The sequence below is a fragment of the Ambystoma mexicanum genome, chromosome 13, assembly GCF_040938575.1.
Source record: "Ambystoma mexicanum isolate Mex_15411 chromosome 13, UKY_AmexF1_1, whole genome shotgun sequence".
NCBI classification, from domain to species: Eukaryota; Metazoa; Chordata; class Amphibia; order Caudata; family Ambystomatidae; genus Ambystoma; species Ambystoma mexicanum.
Window position 1 is genome coordinate 356632454 of NC_090938.1, and position 12759 is coordinate 356645212.

Here is a 12759-nt window from a genome sequence, read left to right on the forward strand (position 1 = left end):
TACAATGTGCAATATCAGTTCCTATTCAACAATGTTCAAGAAAATGACCATTTGGGGGCCCTGATGAGGATCGAACTCACGACCCCTGGTTTACAAGACCAGTGCTCTGCCACTGAGCTACAGAGCCCCTCAGGTTACCACGCATAACAGCAACACAAAGAGCACACAACATGATGTTTACTGGGTAGACATATTTGAAGGGTGTGTGAGAATGTATGTATATGATTGTGATTTGACCTGTTTTTTTCTGGCCGATTTTTTGACGAGCAGCTAATTTGTGCGTATTCCGCGCAATTTTAGGGTGACTAATGAGGAGATGTGATGCGTGAAAGTTGAAAAAAACATGTACATGGCAGCAGAGAGACAATATGGATATTACCTTTGCTTTTTTAAATTTCTATCCGGATTCTGGCTCAAAGGGTAGTCAAGCACAGCAGATTGCATTCCTGCCAGTAACACGACAACCTTGTTTGTGTCCTTCTTAATCAACTAACATGCATATTTTCACTTTTGTCTGTATGTTCTTTGAAAGCCAATGGCAATGGTGCTTAGAGCAATGCAGATGTTTAAAAAAGATTTCAAAAGTTAAAATCGACGAAGGTGGGATTCGAAACCACGCGTGTACAGCAGATTAGCAGTCCATCGCCTTAACCACTCGGCCACCTCGTCTACAGGGATTATGTTAGGCATTCAAGTCTTTACAGGTAATAACACAAACATCTTCAAAATAGAACCACAATGCATTCCTTGTTGAGGTACATCCAGCCGTTTGCAGGAAAACTGCCTCACTTGCTGTTGAGAAAAATTCATCAAAGTCCTGGGGTGTTTATAGGCATCGCCAAGATGACATTGGGAGGTGTTTCAATTGACACGTGTTGAATATGAGGAAGAGCATCATGCTGGCTCCAGTGGCACTGCCTGCAGCATGACAAAAATTTAGAAGGGACATTTGACTGCACCACTGGCTGAACATCAGTGGCAAAGTGTATATCAGGCTAAAAGGTAAGCTCCAGTGGCACAATATGGGCACTACAAGGCACCCATAATTTGGTGTCAGCTAAAAAGACAATGCCAGAGCTTGTGGGTGCTTTTGTACACTTGTGTGTGTGTTTGTGGGTGTAGTTTCATGTCGAAAACCAAAACACAACAGCTCCAGTGGCGCAATCGGTTAGCGCGCGGTACTTATACAGCAGTACATGCAGTGAGCAATGCCGAGGTTGTGAGTTCAAGCCTCACCTGGAGCAACTTTGGAACTTTTTATTAATTCACCTCAAAACTGAATTATTGAACCAATAAATGTTCTGGACATTTTTTGGTTCACCTCAAGGTTTCCTTGATTGTCAGTTAATGTTGTATGACAGCTCCTCTGCCTTTTAGACATGGAATACTCATTGCAAGTTATTTATGGGGTGTTTGCGCTTTAAATACAGCTACGGAGGGTTTTTGAAAATAGAACAGAAAATAAAAAATGTCAACTGTTATTATACTCCATTTTCTGCTGAGCACCACTTACGGAAGACATTTGTAAAGGTAGAAAAAGGGTTACTGGAGTAGGATCCAGGAGACAATATCAACTTACAAAGAATAATGTTGTCTATTTACTGCATTATCGCCTTTGAAGCAAACCTCTGAGAATAAATACCCTTTCACTAATCAGGCAGTCACTTTGATAAAATCAAGCAGAACAAGGATGCTGATAGGAACTCGCCTCATTTGCATATGGGCTAGGGCTTCTGGGAGCCATGAGAATTAGGAGTTGAAGGTTTTGCAGATCGAGATTGCTAAAGGGCTGGGCATTTGCACAGACCTCTCCATGCCTGATTGGTGCCGAAGGTTAGTTGCAAGTGGTCCCCTGCTCACCCTACCTTACACAGGGCCATGCCCAGTTAGGCCCCTCAGGGCTAGGCCGGCAGGGCTAAGCCCGGCGTTTGTCAGGCTAAGTGCCTGGACCCCTGCTCATCATACCTCAGAATCTGGTCTAGCTATTGCAGACATGGGGAATGGTGCTTATATCCCATTGACAGCGCCCACAAGCTGCATACTAATAGCCAATGATGTGTGAATGCGGTCAGGGTAGCAGACATATAGAACAATTGGGTGGGTTCGCTTCCGAACTGGATGCACAGGAGCAGGAGAGAATGGCTGTTGGCGATGTATGCAACTTGCTCTGCGTGAACACATCTACCGACCCCTTCCCCTACACACACGGGCACATACACACACACACACATAGCCATTGGAGCTATGCAGAGCTAATCAGAAAGATTGGTAATCATTAGAACATGAAAGATATGTGTTCATTTTTTATTAAACTTGTGGACTCCCGCAGAAACGGAGGGACTCACATCTCTAATTGAGGCTTGCTTACCTCTATACAAATGTGTTTGCTGGCTGTCTTTCTTCAACTGGTATGTGCGGTTGTGTCTGTCTTTGTCTTTCAACACGCCTGGCACGTTTACATTATCAAAGAGATGATTGTATGGAGATGGGGAACACCCCTCCGTTGCATTGTGAACTTGAACAGTCTTTTCACCAAAGCAGACATTGCAAGGTTTTTGTCAGTCTTTGCCTGAAAACATTAGGCCTTCCTCTCGAACTCTATTTCACTCCTTCTGTGGAAGACTTCAATTATGAGGATGCATCCCGTCATAAAAGGTTCTCTGTAGATGGTGCAACTCTGGCTTCTCTTCCCCGTGCTTTTTGAAAATAATCCACCCGAGGCCCTGATGAGGTTTGAACTCATGACCCCTGGTTTACGAGACCAGTGCTCTGCCACTGAGCTACAAGGCCACCTGCTGCTTGCTCACAGCCAACAACAGAAAGTGCAAAGAAACCATGGGTTTTACCTAGGTAGATCTCCAGGTATATGAATTTCTGGTTGTGTAAAAATGGCTGTATATCTCTGCATGTGTTTAGTACGTCATCATACATCTGATTTGCGAAAGCGTGTGTGCTTATGTTGGTGATACATTGTCGGTATGCGTTTGAGTATGTACTTTTACGGGTATGTATGTATTGAGTAGGATGCTGAACAGGTTCATGAGTTTAGATAGCAGGTCAGAATGATGGCAAAAGGAACATGTAAAAGGCAGACAACTAAAAGAAAAAAGAATTTGGGATGTAAGCTTGGGAATTTACTAACTGCGCTGATTTTGGCTCCTATAATAGTAAAGAATGGAAACCTACGAGGAAAGTCTTTGACTAATTTCATTCTCCGCCTGCACCAATGAACTTATTTTTACATCTCTATTTCCATATCTGTACTCATTCCTGTCTTTCACAGGGAGGTTGAAAGACTTTGGTCTATGTTTAAATGCAGACTATAAAGAAAAAATACGACGAAGGTGGGATTCGAACCCAGCATGCAGAGCACAATGGATTAGCAGTCCATCGCCTTAACCACTCGGCCACCTCGTCTGTTTGGGAACGGTGCTCGAGTCCCATGCTTAAAGAAGAGATAAAACAATGGTGGTGCAAAGTCAGTGAAAAATAGATCATGTTTGTCATAGTAGAAACAAGATCGTTGACTCGTTCTTCCTTACCCGGCCATTGATAGATAAACACATCAAGTTGAAGTTCAGAAAAATATAACAAGAGCTCCTGGAGGGTTCACAACACTAATCCAGAGGAAGGTGCTTGAGCTTCCGTATGGCACACCATTAGTAGTAAAACCAGCATAACGCAAGCTCCAGTTTCCCAGTGTTTGGCATCATTCAACGTTTCCAGCCAAGATCAAAGTTCAGATGCTGCTGCTTCCTGTGATGTCATTGAATTTAAATAGTGAGTGATGGCAATAACCCTTTTCCAATTAAATTTTGCCACATCAACGTCCCTGAAAATAGAGAAAGGCGTGCAACCCAGAACCGCTGTACTGTTCAATAGAGTAAGGGCTTCACCGTGATCATCTGCATCTGTCATCACAAGATTATCAAGGTCTTTTTCTTGAAGAAATTAGGTCCAGAAAGCCGACCTTCCCCACAGACTATTCAGACACCTTGCGCTTGTGGCTTTGTTATAGGCCCGAATCCATTGGTAAAAGGCTGCACAGGTACAATGTGCAATATCAGTTCCTATTCAACAATGTTCAAGAAAATTACCATTTGGAGGCCCTGATGAGGATCGAACTCACGACCCCTGGTTTACAAGACCAGTGCTCTGCCACTGAGCTACAGAGCCCCTCAGGTTATGACGCATAACAGCAACACAACGAGCACACAACATGATGTTTACTGGGTAGACATATTTGAAGGGTGTGTGAGAATGTATGTATATGATTGTGATTTGACCTGTTTTTTTCTGGCTGATTTTTTGAGGAGCAGCTAATTTGTGCGTATTCCGCGCAATTTTAGGGTGACTAATGAGGAGATGTGATGCGTGAAAGTTGAAAAAAACATGTACATGGCAGCAGAGAGACAATATGGATATTACCTTTGCTTTTTTAAATTTCTATCCGGATTCTGGCTCAAAGGGTAGTCAAGCACAGCAGATTGCATCCCTGCCAGTAACACGACAACCTTGTTTGTGTCCTTCTTAATCAACTAACATGCATATTTTCACTTTTGTCTGTATGTTCTTTGAAAGCCAATGGCAATGGTGCTTAGAGCAATGCAGATGTTTAAAAAAGATTTCAAAAGTTAAAATCGACAAAGGTGGGATTCGAAACCACGCGTGTACAGCAGATTAGCAGTCCATCGCCTTAACCACTCGGCCACCTCGTCTACAGGGATTATGTTAGGCATTCAAGTCTTTACAGGTAATAACACAAACATCTTCAAAATAGAACCACAATGCGTTCCTTGTTGAGGTACATCCAGCCGTTTGCAGGAAAACTGCCTCACTTGCTGTTGAGAAAAATTCATCAAAGTCCTGGGGTGTTTATAGGCATCGCCAAGATGACATTGGGAGGTGTTTCAATTGACACGTGTTGAATATGAGGAAGAGCATCATGCTGGCTCCAGTGGCACTGCCTGCAGCATGACAAAAATTTAGAAGGGACATTTGACTGCACCATTGGCTGAACATCAGTGGCAAAGTGTATATCAGGCTAAAAGGTAAGCTCCAGTGGCACAATATGGGCACTACAAGGCACCCATAATTTGGTGTCAGCTAAAAAGACAATGCCAGAGCTTGTGGGTGCTTTTGTACACTTGTGTGTGTGTTTGTGGGTGTAGTTTCATGTCGAAAACCAAAACACAGCAGCTCCAGTGGCGCAATCGGTTAGCGCGCGGTACTTATACAGCAGTACATGCAGTGAGCAATGCCGAGGTTGTGAGTTCAAGCCTCACCTGGAGCAACTTTGGAACTTTTTACTAATTCACCTCAAAACTGAATTATTGAACCAATAAATGTTCTGGACATTTTTTGGTTCACCTCAAGGTTTCCTTGATTGTCAGTTAATGTTGTATGACAGCTCCTCTGCCTTTTAGACATGGAATACTCATTGCAAGTTATTTATGGGGCGTTTGCGCTTTAAATACAGCTACGGAGGGTTTTTGAAAATAGAACAGAAAATAAAAAATGTCAACTGTTATTATACTCCATTTTCTGCTGAGCACCACTTACGGAAGACATTTGTAAAGGTAGAAAAAGGGTAACTGGAGTAGGATCCAGGAGACAATATCAACTTACAAAGAATAATGTTGTCTATTTACTGCATTATCGCCTTTGAAGCAAACCTCTGAGAATAAATACCCTTTCACTAATCAGGCAGTCACTTTGATAAAATCAAGCAGAACAAAGATGCTGATAGGAACTCGCCTCATTTGCATATGGGCTAGGGCTTCTGGGAGCCATGAGAATTAGGAGTTGAAGGTTTTGCAGATCGAGATTGCTAAAGGGCTGGGCATTTGCACAGACCTCTCCATGCCTGATTGGTGCCGAAGGTTAGTTGCAAGTGGTCCCCTGCTCACCCTACCTTACACAGGGCCATGCCCAGTTAGGCCCCTCAGGGCTAGGCCCGGCAGGGCTAAGCCCGGCGTTTGTCAGGCGAAGTGCCTGGACCCCTGCTCATCATACCTCAGAATCTGGTCTAGCTATTGCAGACATGGGGAATGGTGCTTATATCCCATTGACAGCGCCCACAAGCTGCATACTAATAGCCAATGATGTGTGAATGCGGTCAGGGTAGCAGACATATAGAACAATTGGGTGGGTTCGCTTCCGAACTGGATGCACAGGAGCAGGAGAGAATGGCTGTTGGCGATGTATGCAACTTGCTCTGCGTGAACACATCTACCGACCCCTTCCCCTACACACACGGGCACATACACACACACACACACACATAGCCATTGGAGCTATGCAGAGCTAATCAGAAAGATTGGTAATCATTAGAACATGAAAGATATGTGTTCATTTTTTATTAAACTTGTGGACTCCCGCAGAAACGGAGGGACTCACATCTCTAATTGAGGCTTGCTTACCTCTATACAAATGTGTTTGCTGGCTGTCTTTCTTCAACTGGTATGTGCGGTTGTGTCTGTCTTTGTCTTTCAACACGCCTGGCACGTTTACATTATCAAAGAGATGATTGTATGGAGATGGGGAACACCCCTCCGTTGCATTGTGAACTTGAACAGTCTTTTCACCAAAGCAGCTACATGCGACATTGCAAGGTTTTTGTCAGTCTTTGCCTGAAAACATTAGGCCTTCCTCTCGAACTCTATTTCACTCCTTCTGTGGAAGACTTCAATTATGAGGATGCATCCCGTCATAAAAGGTTCTCTGTAGATGGTGCAACTCTGGCTTCTCTTCCCCGTGCTTTTTGAAAATAATCCTCCCGAGGCCCTGATGAGGTTTGAACTCATGACCCCTGGTTTACGAGACCAGTGCTCTGCCACTGAGCTACAAGGCCACCTGCTGCTTGCTCACAGCCAACAACAGAAAGTGCAAAGAAACCATGGGTTTTACCTAGGTAGATCTCCAGGTATATGAATTTCTGGTTGTGTAAAAATGGCTGTATATCTCTGCATGTGTTCAGTACGTCATCATACATCTGATTTGCAAAAGCGTGTGTGCTTATGTTGGTGATACATTGTCGGTATGCGTTTGAGTATGTACTTTTACGGGTATGTATGTATTGAGTAGGATGCTGAACAGGTTCATGAGTTTAGATAGCAGGTCAGAATGATGGCAAAAGGAACATGTAAAAGGCAGACAACTAAAAGAAAAAAGAATTTGGGATGTAAGCTTGGGAATTTACTAACTGCGCTGATTTTGGCTCCTATAATAGTAAAGAATGGAAACCTACGAGGAAAGTCTTTGACTAATTTCATTCTCCGCCTGCACCAATGAACTTATTTTTACATCTCTATTTCCATATCTGTACTCATTCCTGTCTTTCACAGGGAGGTTGAAAGACTTTGGTCTATGTTTAAATGCAGACTATAAAGAAAAAATACGACGAAGGTGGGATTCGAACCCACGCGTGCAGAGCACAATGGATTAGCAGTCCATCGCCTTAACCACTCGGCCACCTCGTCTGTTTGGGAACGGTGCTCGAGTCCCATGCTTAAAGAAGAGATAAAACAATGGTGGTGCAAAGTCAGTGAAAAATAGATCATGTTTGTCATAGTAGAAACAAGATCGTTGACTCGTTCTTCCTTACCCGGCCATTGATAGATAAACACATCAAGTTGAAGTTCAGAAAAATATAACAAGAGCTCCTGGAGGGTTCACAACACTAATCCAGAGGAAGGTGCTTGAGCTTCCGTATGGCACACCATTAGTAGTAAAACCAGCATAACGCAAGCTCCAGTTTCCCAGTGTTTGGCAGCATTCAACGTTTCCAGCCAAGATCAAAGTTCAGATGCTGCTGCTTCCTGTGATGTCATTGAATTTAAATAGTGAGTGATGGCAATAACCCTTTTCCAATTAAATTTTGCCACATCAACGTCCCTGAAAATAGAGAAAGGCGTGCAACCCAGAACCGCTGTACTGTTCAATAGAGTAAGGGCTTCACCGTGATCATCTGCATCTGTCATCACAAGATTATCAAGGTCTTTTTCTTGAAGAAATTAGGTCCAGAAAGCCGACCTTCCCCACAGACTATTCAGACACCTTGCGCTTGTGGCTTTGTTATAGGCCCGAATCCATTGGTAAAAGGCTGCACAGGTACAATGTGCAATATCAGTTCCTATTCAACAATGTTCAAGAAAATTACCATTTGGAGGCCCTGATGAGGATCGAACTCACGACCCCTGGTTTACAAGACCAGTGCTCTGCCACTGAGCTACAGAGCCCCTCAGGTTATGACGCATAACACCAACACAACGAGCACACAACATGATGTTTACTGGGTAGACATATTTGAAGGGTGTGTGAGAATGTATGTATATGATTGTGATTTGACCTGTTTTTTTCTGGCCGATTTTTTGAGGAGCAGCTAATTTGTGCGTATTCCGCGCAATTTTAGGGTGACTAATGAGGAGATGTGATGCGTGAAAGTTGAAAAAAACATGTACATGGCAGCAGAGAGACAATATGGATATTACCTTTGCTTTTTTAAATTTCTATCCGGATTCTGGCTCAAAGGGTAGTCAAGCACAGCAGATTGCATTCCTGCCAGTAACACGACAACCTTGTTTGTGTCCTTCTTAATCAACTAACATGCATATTTTCACTTTTGTCTGTATGTTCTTTGAAAGCCAATGGCAATGGTGCTTAGAGCAATGCAGATGTTTAAAAAAGATTTCAAAAGTTAAAATCGACGAAGGTGGGATTCGAAACCACGCGTGTACAGCAGATTAGCAGTCCATCGGCTTAACCACTCGGCCACCTCGTCTACAGGGATTATGTTAGGCATTCAAGTCTTTATAGGTAATAACACAAACATCTTCAAAATAGAACCACAATGCGTTCCTTGTTGAGGTACATCCAGCCGTTTGCAGGAAAACTGCCTCACTTGCTGTTGAGAAAAATTCATCAAAGTCCTGGGGTGTTTATAGGCATTGCCAAGATGACATTGGGAGGTGTTTCAATTGACACGTGTTGAATATGAGGAAGAGCATCATGCTGGCTCCAGTGGCACTGCCTGCAGCATGACAAAAATGTAGAAGGGACATTTGACTGCACCATTGGCTGAACATCAGTGGCAAAGTGTATATCAGGCTAAAAGGTAAGCTCCAGTGGCACAATATGGGCACTACAAGGCACCCATAATTTGGTGTCAGCTAAAAAGACAATGCCAGAGCTTCTGGGTGCTTTTGTACACTTGTGTGTGTGTTTGTGGGTGTAGTTTCATGTCGAAAACCAAAACACAGCAGCTCCAGTGGCGCAATCGGTTAGCGTGCGGTACTTATACAGCAGTACATGCAGTGAGCAATGCCGAGGTTGTGAGTTCAAGCCTCACCTGGAGCAACTTTGGAACTTTTTACTAATTCACCTCAAAACTGAATTATTGAACCAATAAATGTTCTGGACATTTTTTGGTTCACCTCAAGGTTTCCTTGATTGTCAGTTAATGTTGTATGACAGCTCCTCTGCCTTTTAGACATGGAATACTCATTGCAAGTTATTTATGGGGTGTTTGCGCTTTAAATACAGCTACGGAGGGTTTTTGAAAATAGAACAGAAAATAAAAAATGTCAACTGTTATTATACTCCATTTTCTGCTGAGCACCACTTACGGAAGACATTTGTAAAGGTAGAAAAAGGGTTACTGGAGTAGGATCCAGGAGACAATATCAACTTACAAAGAATAATGTTGTCTATTTACTGCATTATCGCCTTTGAAGCAAACCTCTGAGAATAAATACCCTTTCACTAATCAGGCAGTCACTTTGATAAAATCAAGCAGAACAAGGATGCTGATAGGAACTCGCCTCATTTGCATATGGGCTAGGGCTTCTGGGAGCCATGAGAATTAGGAGTTGAAGGTTTTGCAGATCGAGATTGCTAAAGGGCTGGGCATTTGCACAGACCTCTCCATGCCTGATTGGTGCCGAAGGTTAGTTGCAAGTGGTCCCCTGCTCACCCTACCTTACACAGGGCCATGCCCAGTTAGGCCCCTCAGGGCTAGGCCCGGCAGGGCTAAGCCCGGCGTTCGTCAGGCGAAGTGCCTGGACCCCTGCTCATCATACCTCAGAATCTGGTCTAGCTATTGCAGACATGGGGAATGGTGCTTATATCCCATTGACAGCGCCCACAAGCTGCATACTAATAGCCAATGATGTGTGAATGCGGTCAGGGTAGCAGACATATAGAACAATTGGGTGGGTTCGCTTCCGAACTGGATGCACAGGAGCAGGAGAGAATGGCTGTTGGCGATGTATGCAACTTGCTCTGCGTGAACACATCTACCGACCCCTTCCCCTACACACACGGGCACATACACACACACACACACACATAGCCATTGGAGCTATGCAGAGCTAATCAGAAAGATTGGTAATCATTAGAACATGAAAGATATGTGTTCATTTTTTATTAAACTTGTGGACTCCCGCAGAAACGGAGGGACTCACATCTCTAATTGAGGCTTGCTTACCTCTATACAAATGTGTTTGCTGGCTGTCTTTCTTCAACTGGTATGTGCGGTTGTGTCTGTCTTTGTCTTTCAACACGCCTGGCACGTTTACATTATCAAAGAGATGATTGTATGGAGATGGGGAACACCCCTCCGTTGCATTGTGAACTTGAACAGTCTTTTCACCAAAGCAGCTACATGCGACATTGCAAGGTTTTTGTCAGTCTTTGCCTGAAAACATTAGGCCTTCCTCTCGAACTCTATTTCACTCCTTCTGTGGAAGACTTCAATTATGAGGATGCATCCCGTCATAAAAGGTTCTCTGTAGATGGTGCAACTCTGGCTTCTCTTCCCCGTGCTTTTTGAAAATAATCCGCCCGAGGCCCTGATGAGGTTTGAACTCATGACCCCTGGTTTACGAGACCAGTGCTCTGCCACTGAGCTACAAGGCCACCTGCTGCTTGCTCACAGCCAACAACAGAAAGTGCAAAGAAACCATGGGTTTCACCTAGGTAGATCTCCAGGTATATGAATTTCTGGTTGTGTAAAAATGGCTGTATATCTCTGCATGTGTTCAGTACGTCATCATACATCTGATTTGCGAAAGCGTGTGTGCTTATGTTGGTGATACATTGTCGGTATGCGTTTGAGTATGTACTTTTACGGGTATGTATGTATTGAGTAGGATGCTGAACAGGTTCATGAGTTTAGATAGCAGGTCAGAATGATGGCAAAAGGAACATGTAAAAGGCAGACAACTAAAAGAAAAAAGAATTTGGGATGTAAGCTTGGGAATTTACTAACTGCGCTGATTTTGGCTCCTATAATAGTAAAGAATGGAAACCTACGAGGAAAGTCTTTGACTAATTTCATTCTCCGCCTGCACCAATGAACTTATTTTTACATCTCTATTTCCATATCTGTACTCATTCCTGTCTTTCACAGGGAGGTTGAAAGACTTTGGTCTATGTTTAAATGCAGACTATAAAGAAAAAATACGACGAAGGTGGGATTCGAACCCACGCGTGCAGAGCACAATGGATTAGCAGTCCATCGCCTTAACCACTCGGCCACCTCGTCTGTTTGGGAACGGTGCTCGAGTCCCATGCTTAAAGAAGAGATAAAACAATGGTGGTGCAAAGTCAGTGAAAAATAGATCATGTTTGTCATAGTAGAAACAAGATCGTTGACTCGTTCTTCCTTACCCGGCCATTGATAGATAAACACATCAAGTTGAAGTTCAGAAAAATATAACAAGAGCTCCTGGAGGGTTCACAACACTAATCCAGAGGAAGGTGCTTGAGCTTCCGTATGGCACACCATTAGTAGTAAAACCAGCATAACGCAAGCTCCAGTTTCCCAGTGTTTGGCATCATTCAACGTTTCCAGCCAAGATCAAAGTTCAGATGCTGCTGCTTCCTGTGATGTCATTGAATTTAAATAGTGAGTGATGGCAATAACCCTTTTCCAATTAAATTTTGCCACATCAACGTCCCTGAAAATAGAGAAAGGCGTGCAACCCAGAACCGCTGTACTGTTCAATAGAGTAAGGGCTTCACCGTGATCATCTGCATCTGTCATCACAAGATTATCAAGGTCTTTTTCTTGAAGAAATTAGGTCCAGAAAGCCGACCTTCCCCACAGACTATTCAGACACCTTGCGCTTGTGGCTTTGTTATAGGCCCGAATCCATTGGTAAAAGGCTGCACAGGTACAATGTGCAATATCAGTTCCTATTCAACAATGTTCAAGAAAATTACCATTTGGAGGCCCTGATGAGGATCGAACTCACGACCCCTGGTTTACAAGACCAGTGCTCTGCCACTGAGCTACAGAGCCCCTCAGGTTATGACGCATAACAGCAACACAACGAGCACACAACATGATGTTTACTGGGTAGACATATTTGAAGGGTGTGTGAGAATGTATGTATATGATTGTGATTTGACCTGTTTTTTTCTGGCCGATTTTTTGAGGAGCAGCTAATTTGTGCGTATTCCGCGCAATTTTAGGGTGACTAATGAGGAGATGTGATGCGTGAAAGTTGAAAAAAACATGTACATGGCAGCAGAGAGACAATATGGATATTACCTTTGCTTTTTTAAATTTCTATCCGGATTCTGGCTCAAAGGGTAGTCAAGCACAGCAGATTGCATCCCTGCCAGTAACACGACAACCTTGTTTGTGTCCTTCTTAATCAACTAACATGCATATTTTCACTTTTGTCTGTATGTTCTTTGAAAGCCAATGGCAATGGTGCTTAGAGCAATGCAGATGTTTAAAAAAGATTTCAA

At 43.4% G+C, this 12759-nt stretch overlaps 14 non-coding genes across 14 annotated transcripts; 3 read left to right on the forward strand and 11 right to left on the reverse strand.

The window, feature by feature from the left end:
- Window positions 1-55: 55 nt before the first annotated feature.
- Window positions 56-127, reverse strand: TRNAT-UGU (transfer RNA threonine (anticodon UGU)). The gene has a single exon. It is a non-coding gene; the product is annotated as a tRNA-Thr (tRNA).
- A 465-nt stretch (window positions 128-592) lies between these two features.
- TRNAS-GCU (transfer RNA serine (anticodon GCU)) lies at window positions 593-669 on the reverse strand. Its single transcript has one exon. It is a non-coding gene; the product is annotated as a tRNA-Ser (tRNA).
- A 480-nt stretch (window positions 670-1149) lies between these two features.
- TRNAI-UAU (transfer RNA isoleucine (anticodon UAU)) lies at window positions 1150-1244 on the forward strand. The gene is made up of 2 exons: window positions 1150-1187; window positions 1209-1244. It is a non-coding gene; the product is annotated as a tRNA-Ile (tRNA).
- A 1474-nt stretch (window positions 1245-2718) lies between these two features.
- TRNAT-CGU (transfer RNA threonine (anticodon CGU)) lies at window positions 2719-2790 on the reverse strand. The gene has a single exon. It is a non-coding gene; the product is annotated as a tRNA-Thr (tRNA).
- A 546-nt stretch (window positions 2791-3336) lies between these two features.
- TRNAS-GCU (transfer RNA serine (anticodon GCU)) lies at window positions 3337-3417 on the reverse strand. The gene has a single exon. It is a non-coding gene; the product is annotated as a tRNA-Ser (tRNA).
- A 687-nt stretch (window positions 3418-4104) lies between these two features.
- Window positions 4105-4176, reverse strand: TRNAT-UGU (transfer RNA threonine (anticodon UGU)). The gene has a single exon. It is a non-coding gene; the product is annotated as a tRNA-Thr (tRNA).
- A 1022-nt stretch (window positions 4177-5198) lies between these two features.
- TRNAI-UAU (transfer RNA isoleucine (anticodon UAU)) lies at window positions 5199-5293 on the forward strand. Its single transcript has 2 exons — window positions 5199-5236; window positions 5258-5293. It is a non-coding gene; the product is annotated as a tRNA-Ile (tRNA).
- A 1488-nt stretch (window positions 5294-6781) lies between these two features.
- TRNAT-CGU (transfer RNA threonine (anticodon CGU)) lies at window positions 6782-6853 on the reverse strand. The gene has a single exon. It is a non-coding gene; the product is annotated as a tRNA-Thr (tRNA).
- Window positions 6854-7399: 546 nt separating this feature from the next.
- On the reverse strand, window positions 7400-7481 carry TRNAS-GCU (transfer RNA serine (anticodon GCU)). The gene has a single exon. It is a non-coding gene; the product is annotated as a tRNA-Ser (tRNA).
- A 687-nt stretch (window positions 7482-8168) lies between these two features.
- TRNAT-UGU (transfer RNA threonine (anticodon UGU)) lies at window positions 8169-8240 on the reverse strand. The gene has a single exon. It is a non-coding gene; the product is annotated as a tRNA-Thr (tRNA).
- Window positions 8241-9262: 1022 nt separating this feature from the next.
- On the forward strand, window positions 9263-9357 carry TRNAI-UAU (transfer RNA isoleucine (anticodon UAU)). Its single transcript has 2 exons — window positions 9263-9300; window positions 9322-9357. It is a non-coding gene; the product is annotated as a tRNA-Ile (tRNA).
- Window positions 9358-10845: 1488 nt separating this feature from the next.
- On the reverse strand, window positions 10846-10917 carry TRNAT-CGU (transfer RNA threonine (anticodon CGU)). Its single transcript has one exon. It is a non-coding gene; the product is annotated as a tRNA-Thr (tRNA).
- A 546-nt stretch (window positions 10918-11463) lies between these two features.
- On the reverse strand, window positions 11464-11545 carry TRNAS-GCU (transfer RNA serine (anticodon GCU)). Its single transcript has one exon. It is a non-coding gene; the product is annotated as a tRNA-Ser (tRNA).
- Window positions 11546-12232: 687 nt separating this feature from the next.
- TRNAT-UGU (transfer RNA threonine (anticodon UGU)) lies at window positions 12233-12304 on the reverse strand. Its single transcript has one exon. It is a non-coding gene; the product is annotated as a tRNA-Thr (tRNA).
- Between the last annotated feature and the right edge of the window lie 455 nt (window positions 12305-12759).